This window comes from Gossypium arboreum, chromosome 6 (genome assembly GCF_025698485.1).
Source record: "Gossypium arboreum isolate Shixiya-1 chromosome 6, ASM2569848v2, whole genome shotgun sequence".
Classification (NCBI taxonomy): Eukaryota; Viridiplantae; Streptophyta; class Magnoliopsida; order Malvales; family Malvaceae; genus Gossypium; species Gossypium arboreum.
The window spans coordinates 115,717,628-115,725,977 of record NC_069075.1 but is presented as its reverse complement, the minus strand read 5'-3'; positions in this window follow the sequence as shown (position 1 = coordinate 115,725,977).

Here is an 8,350-nt window from a genome sequence, read left to right as displayed (position 1 = left end):
TCACTTTATTAAGTCGACGATAGTCGATGCACAACCTCATGGTTCCGTCCTTCTTTTCACAAACAACACCGGTGCACCCTAAGGTGAAAAACTCGGGCGAGCAAAACCTCTATCCATCAACTCTTGCAACCGAGCTTTCAACTCCTTTAATTCCGTTGGTGCCATACGATATGGAGCTATCGAAATCGGTGTGGTCCTGTACAAGCTCAATGCCAAACTCTATCTCCGAACAGTGGCAAACCCGCAATTCTTCGGAAAACGTCCGGTATTCACAAACCACCGCAAGATTTGGGTTCTATTCCTAACTCCTTATCATCAAGTATATACGCAAGGTATGCTTCACACCCTTTTCTTACATATTTCGGGCCAACATTGATGATATTACAACCGCAACCCTTCAAGTTCGTAGACTCAACTCGGATCATCTCGTTGTTTGCGCATCTCAAATCAATAGTCTTGCTTTTGCAATTCACAACCGCATCATGCACGGTCAACCAATCCAACCCAAGAATAACATCAAATTCATCGAACGGCAAAAGCATCAAGTCCGCCGGAAAAGCAGTACCTCGAATTACTAGGGGCATTTCTTACACACTTTGTCGACCAGCACATAACGACCCAAAGGATTTGACACCAATTACGAACTCGAGAGACTCAATAGGTAAAGTCTTCTTTGGATGCTAAGGTTTCGCATATATAAGAATGAGTAGAACCGGGGTCAATCAAAGCAATCACATTAGTATCAAAGAGAGTGAAAGTACCAGTAATAACATCCGGCGAGGAGGCATCCTCGCGTGCCAGATAGCATAAGTCCTAGCTGGAGCGCGAGCCTCGGATCTGGTCGCAACATCTCTAGATCCTCTCGACCACCACTAGCCTTGCCCGTATTTCCAGATGGTCTACCTCGAGCGGTGGTAGTACCGGTTTCCCACTCCGATCTACATTCTGCTCGCACAACCTCGGGCAATCTTTAATGAAGTGGTCAACTGATCCACACTTGTAACAGAGCGGTCACGGAATCTCACACTTCCAAAATGCCATTTGCCACAATCTCGGCACTCGTCCTCTCTCGTCGATCATTCCCACTCTCGGCGATCAAGTGATTCGTGTAGTCACAGGGGTCGATCGCGATCTCGTCTAGAAAAGCCCGAAGTGTCTCTAGATCGGCCTAAGCCATCTCTAAGTTTCTTTGATGATCTTGGAAGGGCTTCCCGAATACCTCTTCTGAAACTCCCTTGCTCCCGCTTCACTTTCCTTTTCTCCATACTAAACTCCTCGGCTTTGCATCGCTCGACGAGAGTCACAAACTCTCGGATTTCCAAAATGCCAACATACGCCTTTATCTCATCATTCAGTCCATCTTCGAAGCGTTTACACATCACAGCTTCTGAAGAAATGCATTCTCGCGCGTACCGGCTAAGCCTCACGAATTTTCGTTCATAGTCGGTAACCGACATGGAACCTTGTTTAAGTTCGAGAAATTCCTTTCGTTTTTGGTCCATAAATCTCGATGATATACTTTTTCCAAACTCGGTTTGGAAGAACTCCCAAGTTACTTGTTCGCGGGCACAACAGAAGTCGAGTACTCCACCAATAGTAGGCGTAATCACGTAGCAAGGAGATGGTACACTTTAGGCATTCATCGGTGTACAAGATAGCTCATCGAGTAATTCGGATCGTGTTGTCCAACCAAAATTCGACTTGCTCGGCATCATCACTATCCGTAGCTTTAAATTCAGTAGCCCCATGTTTTCGGATTCTATCAACTGGGGCTTATTCGACCTTATTTGGTCAATTACGGAGGCATTGTAGGTGCGGGGTGTGTTTGTTGGGAATGGAGGTTGTGGAACAGTAGTATTAGTTCAAATGTATTGGTTGAACCAATCATTCATCACGCTATAAAAGGCTTGTCTAGCCTCGTCATTCGGATTGCTAGCAACAGGTTGAGAGTCCGCGGCGCTGTCCCTTGTCGGGAGCAGCGCCACACTCTCCACATCATCACTATCGCTTCGGTTGGGATCGGGATCCATTACTATAAATAAACACAAGTTCAAACGTCAGAAATCACCACACTATCATATAATCACATAAAATGGCATGTATAGCTAGACCCAAACGCGTTACGGTAGTCCTAGAATCGACTAAACCGTAGCTCTGATACCAATAAAATTGTAACACCCCGAACCCGAGACCGTCGCCGGAGTCGAACGCAAGGTGTTAACAGACTTCAACCCACTTATTGACAATTTTCAGACAAGCTGCCAATCTGAGTACTAGTCGCTCCAAAATTCATAACTTGAGTTTTACAACTCGAAAATCAGTTCCGTAAATTTTTCCTGAAACTAGACTCATATGTCCATCTACATATTTTTTTCTAGAATTTTTGGTCGAGCCAATTAGTACAGTTTATTAGTTAAAGTCTCGCCTGTTGTAGGGATCGACTACACTGACCTTTGTGCGTTACGAATTGGATATCTCCCTGTACAGGGCTTCAATACTGATGTCGTTTGTTTCTATAGAAACTAGACTCAGAGAGGAATCTACACATATATGGAATGACTCCTAATTATCTCTGGTTAATTTACAATGATTTTCCAAAGTTGGAACAGGGGATCCAGAAACCGTTCTGGCCCTATTTCACAAGAACTTTAAAATCTGTTAACTTATAACTCATATGACCATTTCGTTTCTTCCATATGAAAGTAGATTCATCAAGGTACACTTACATAATTTATTTGCTATTTAATACCATTCCTACTATTTTTAGTGATTTTTCACATCCACGTCACTGCTGCTGTCAGCATCTGCCTTTAGTAGGCTTTACCTATTTCATACTTTCCATGATTCAATTGGCCCTTTTACATACATAGCACAAAGCGTGATCATGATTAACCATTCCAATGGCTAATCGTTTCAAAATAATTCCATACCTCATAAGGGTCAACATACAAACGATTATAGTTCTATGCTAAAACGATATAAGCCATTTTCGCATGGCTATCCAAGTTTACACAAACCGGAAGGTACATGACCTTCAACAAAGGATGGTCCTATACATGCCATTTCAAAGTTCAACCAAAATTTGTACCAAAATGGGGCTTCGATAGTGTGGATGACTTCGACTTCTTTGATCCCGAATCCGATAGCTAACGAGCGAAACCTATAAAACAGAGAGCCAAAGCAACGGGTAAGCATTTTAATGCTTAGTAAGTCTCAAGCAATGAAATCAGCTTTGACTAAGGTATTTTATTCACATGGCTAATTAAACCACTTTACTAATTCACATTCCCATACTCATACTTATTTCACATCACCGACCCTTATGTTCATACACAAAAGAACAACTTAGCCCAAGGCCGGTAGCTCGTTATCAACTTAGCGATACTTACTTGTAAGAATTCAATTAGTACAAGCACATACAAACATACCTCATTGCTGGAATTTTCACAAGTGTATAAGCTGAAATTTTCACAGCAAGATTGCTCACTTCGAATCACATACTTTCGGATTTAACCGGATATAGCGACTCAAGACGATTGCCTTCGGTCATAACCCGGATTTGGTGACTTGCACAAAGGCCTTCGGTCTTAGCCCGGATATATCAACTCGCACGAATGCCTTGGTCTTAGCCCGGATATATCAACTCGCATCGAATGCCTTCGGTCTTAGCCCGGATATATCAACTCGCATACGAATGCCTTCGGTCTTAGCCCGGATATATCAACTCGCATTTAATGCCTTGGTCTTAGCCCGATATATTTCCAATGTTCACTTACACATATATCAATATTCAAGACACGTCCATAGTTCATTTTCGTTACTAAAGCTCTAACACAAAATATTTATCAACCTTTACTATTTCGCTCAATGGCCACACAAACAAGGAGCATAATTTTGATATAATTCAAGTAGGGTCATCACTCAAGACTTACCTCGGATGTTGTCGAGCGATTTCGACGGCTATTCAACTACTTTTTCCTTCCCTTTATCGGATTTAGCTCCCTTTGCTCTTGAGCTAATTCACACAAATTTAACTTATTAAAATCTCATCATGATAGCTTATGGCGAATATGACAAGGAGTGTAAATGGTCATATGGCCATCCTTTAGCTCAAATACACAATGGTCATGCACATTTTTACATCACAACAAGCAATTCAATACATTCAAACATCAACGTGAAGTTCAAAGTACTTGGCCCTTATATACATTAGGCATCAAAGTTGCATATGTACGAAATCATAAATCGAACTCAACACATTAGTTAATATTCCTCTTAGCCAATTTTCTAAGCCAAGAATAGGCATCAATATGCTTGCCTCAAACCGAATGCATGCACACTAATTACCCCTCATGTGGCGAATATACACTTAATACCACACAAAAAAACAGCATACATTTTACTACTAACACATTACATATCGTAATTCATTGCACATCTCTTATTTACTTCATAATCAACACATCATCACAAGCAAATATGCACTTTGAATTAGTATATATGTCATACCAATCCATCATGTGCAAACATATATTCATGTAGGTGCAAGGGCCAATTCTCAAGTGGCTTATATCCAAATATATACACATTTCCAAAGCTTAAATCTTACTTACCATGCAACATGCATGAATTATACTTATGGATATATCATGGCGAATACCACAACACCACACCATTTCAATTTGGTCATGGTGAAACAAAGAACTTAGTATCTCATTCAAAAAAATGCTAAAAGAAAATCTAAGAATCTTCAATCCTCCATCACATGTATCACTTTCAAGCTTGTTATTTAACATGCAATGGCATTAACACCACATTCACTTTGGCGAATTTCATTCCCATGACATAACAAGGATTTGAACCATGGGCTAACAAGAACATTAAGCTAGCAACTAAAAACATGCATGAACCTCAAACATACCTTAATCTTGATGCAAGTTTAGCCAACCTCTTCCTAATCCTCTTCCAAACCAAGTATGAAGCAAAACTCCTTCCTTATCCTTAGTATTTTCTACCAACAAGAGAGTGAAAAGAGATGAACAAAATTTTTTCTTTCTTTCTTTAGGACATTCGCCAAGCTATGGAGGAAGATGGACACTTTTTTTTGTTTCTCATCTACTAACATTAATTGTTTATTCCATACCCTTATTTTATTCTTTCCATCATAACCCATTTACCAAACATGTTTCATGACATGATTTTTGCCCATAAATCCTTGTCATGGCCTACCACTAGCTATGGGGAATTTGACATGCAAGTCCATTGTTTTGCATGCATCCTTTAATTAGTCATCACACATTTCCCTCATACTTTCAAAGTTTATTACTAGGTCCTTTCTAGTGAAATTCACATCTATAATTCTAAATCAAAGCATAAAAATATCACACATGAGTTAACACACATTATAGGCAATAAAATAAATATTAAATTATTTTTATGCCTTGGTTTTGTGGTCCCGAAACCACATTTCGACTAGGGTCGTTTTAAGGTCATCACACCGCTCCCATGCACCACTAAACTCAAGGATGCAACATCTCAACATATCCTCGAGTATTTGAATTATCCGTTCGGATTGACCATCGGTTTGGGGTGAAAAGGCTAAAATGCGTTTGGTACCCAAAGCCTCTTGCAATTTCTTCCAAAACCGCGACGTAAATCTTGGGTCTCTATTCGACACGATAGAAATAGGTACCCCATGCAATCGAACAATTTGGGAGACGATAATTCGCCAACTTATCGAGTGAAAAATCCGTGCGACAGGATAAAATGAGCGACTTGGTCGGCCTATCAACAATGACCCAAACCGAGTCTTTCTTATTCGAGTCAATGGTAACCTGGACACAAAGTCCATTGTTACTCGATCCCATTTCCATTCGGGTATCATGATCGGTCAAGTAATCTCGATGGCACTTGATGTTCCGCTTTCACTTGTTGACATATCGACACCTTGAAACAAATTCGAAATGTCTCGTTTCATCTTGGGCCACCAAAACCGACGTTTCAGTAGTCATTGTACATTTTAGTACTACCCGGGTGGATTGACATTCGACTACAATGGGCTTCATTTAGAATTATCGAAATAAGTTCCGAATTCTTTGGAACACACAGACGACTTCTGAACCTCAAACAATCGTCATCATCAATTTGAAACTCTGATTCCTTGTTCAGAACACACTCAAATTTCCGTTTTGCAAGCAACTCCTCATCAACTTTCGAGCTTCCGAATTTGATGAGCCAACAATGATTTGGCCTTTAATTCGCTACTAACACATTGTCGGGTAGAATAGACAAGTGTACATTCATCGTCAGAAAGCAAACAAAGTGATTTCGACTTAAGGCATCCGCAACCACATTAGCCTTTCCCGGTGATAATCAATGACGAGTTCATAATCTTTCAACAACTCGAGCCATCGTCTTTGTCGCAGATTTAAGTCTCTCTGAGTCATCAAATATTTGAGACTTTTGTGATCCGAATACACATGGCACTTCTCACCAAATAAGTAATGTCGCCATATCTTCAAGGCGAACACGATGGCAGCCAATTCGAGATCATGGGTTGGATAATTTTTCTCATGTGGCTTTAATTGTCTCGACGATAGGCCACAACTCGACCTTCTTGCATCAATACGCAACCTAACCCAAGTAGGGAGGCATCACTATAGATGACAAACTCTTTGCCGATTCGGCCAGTACTAGAACTGGAGCTTTCGTCAAATGGGTTTTCAATTGGTCGAAACTTTTTGACACTTTTCCGTCCATTCAAATTTGACATCTTTCAAGCGGTTTGTCATGGGTGTGGCCATCATCGAGAATCCTTTTACAAACCGTCGGTAGTAACGCAAGCCCCAAAAAGCTCCTAACTTTGGTAACATTCCTTGGAGGTTTCAATTGACTATGGTCGAAATTTTGTTCGGGTCCACCACGACACTCGATGCGCACACCACGTGCCCCAAAAGCTAACCTCTTTCAACCAAAATTCACATTTATGAACTTTATGATAATCGCTTATCTCGTAAGATTTGCAACACTAGCCTTAGGTGTTCAAAGATGTTCGGGCCATCTCTCGAATAGACCAAAATGTCATCGATAAATACAATTACGAACCGATCCAAGTATGGCCTGAAAATTCTATTCATTAAATCCATAAACACCGCAGGGCATTAGTGAGCCCAAACGGCATTACCAAGAATTCGTAGTGACCGTACCTCGCTCTAAAAGCGGTTTTGGTATGTCCGATTCTCGACCCTCAACCGATAGTACCCGACCTCAAATCTATCTTTGAAAACACCGAGGCTCCCTTTAATTGATCAAACAAATCGTCAATTCGTGGAAATGGATATTTATTCTTTATCGTCACTTTATTGAGTTGACGATAGTCGATGCACAACCTCATGGTTCCGTCCTTCTTCTTCACAAACAATACAAAGCGCCCATGGAGAAAAACTCGGTCGGCGAAACCTCTATCCGTCAATTCTTGCAATTGAACCTTCAATTCCTTTAATTCCGTTAATGCCATACGATACGGGCTATTGAAATCGGCGAGTACCGTACAACTTCGATGCGTCAATTCCACTTCTCGAACCGGTGGCAATCCCAGAACTCCTCAGAAAAACATCCGAATACTCACAAACCATCGGTACCGATTCGAGTTTCCTTTCCGTCTCTTTACTTCCAAACACATACGCAAGGTATGTTTCACACCCTTTTCACATATCTCCGAAAGCAAATATAGAAGATATTATCGTTGGCACTCCTTTTAAACCAAGAGACTCGACTCGGACTACCTCATTATTTGCACTCCTCAAATCAATGGTTTTCCTTTTGCAGTCCACCATCAGATCATGTACGGTCACCAATCCATACCAAGAATTACATCGAATTCATCAAATGGTAGAAGCATCGATCGGTAGGAAAAGCAGATTCTCGAATTATTAGGGGCATCTCTTGTACACTTTATCAACTAGTACGTATTGACCCAAAGGGTTTGACACTCAATTATTTGATTCAAGAGACTCAACAGTAGAGTCTTATTGGATGCTAAGGTTTCACATACATATGAATGAGTAGAGCCGGGGTCAATCAATGCAATCACACTAGTATCAAAGAGAGTAAAAGTACCAGTGATGACGTCAGGGGAGGATGCCTCCTCTCGTGCGCGGATGGCATATGCTCTAGCAGGAGCACGGGTCTCGGATCGGACAGCCGTATTAGAGGCTCCTCTCTGATTACCACTCCTACCTCCAGAGATTCTCGGGGGCCTACCTCCAGCCGTCGTTCCACTAGGTCTTGCACCTTGCGTCTTATCCCTCTCCTTTAGCTCCGTGCAATCTCTAATGAGGTGGTCCTTCGA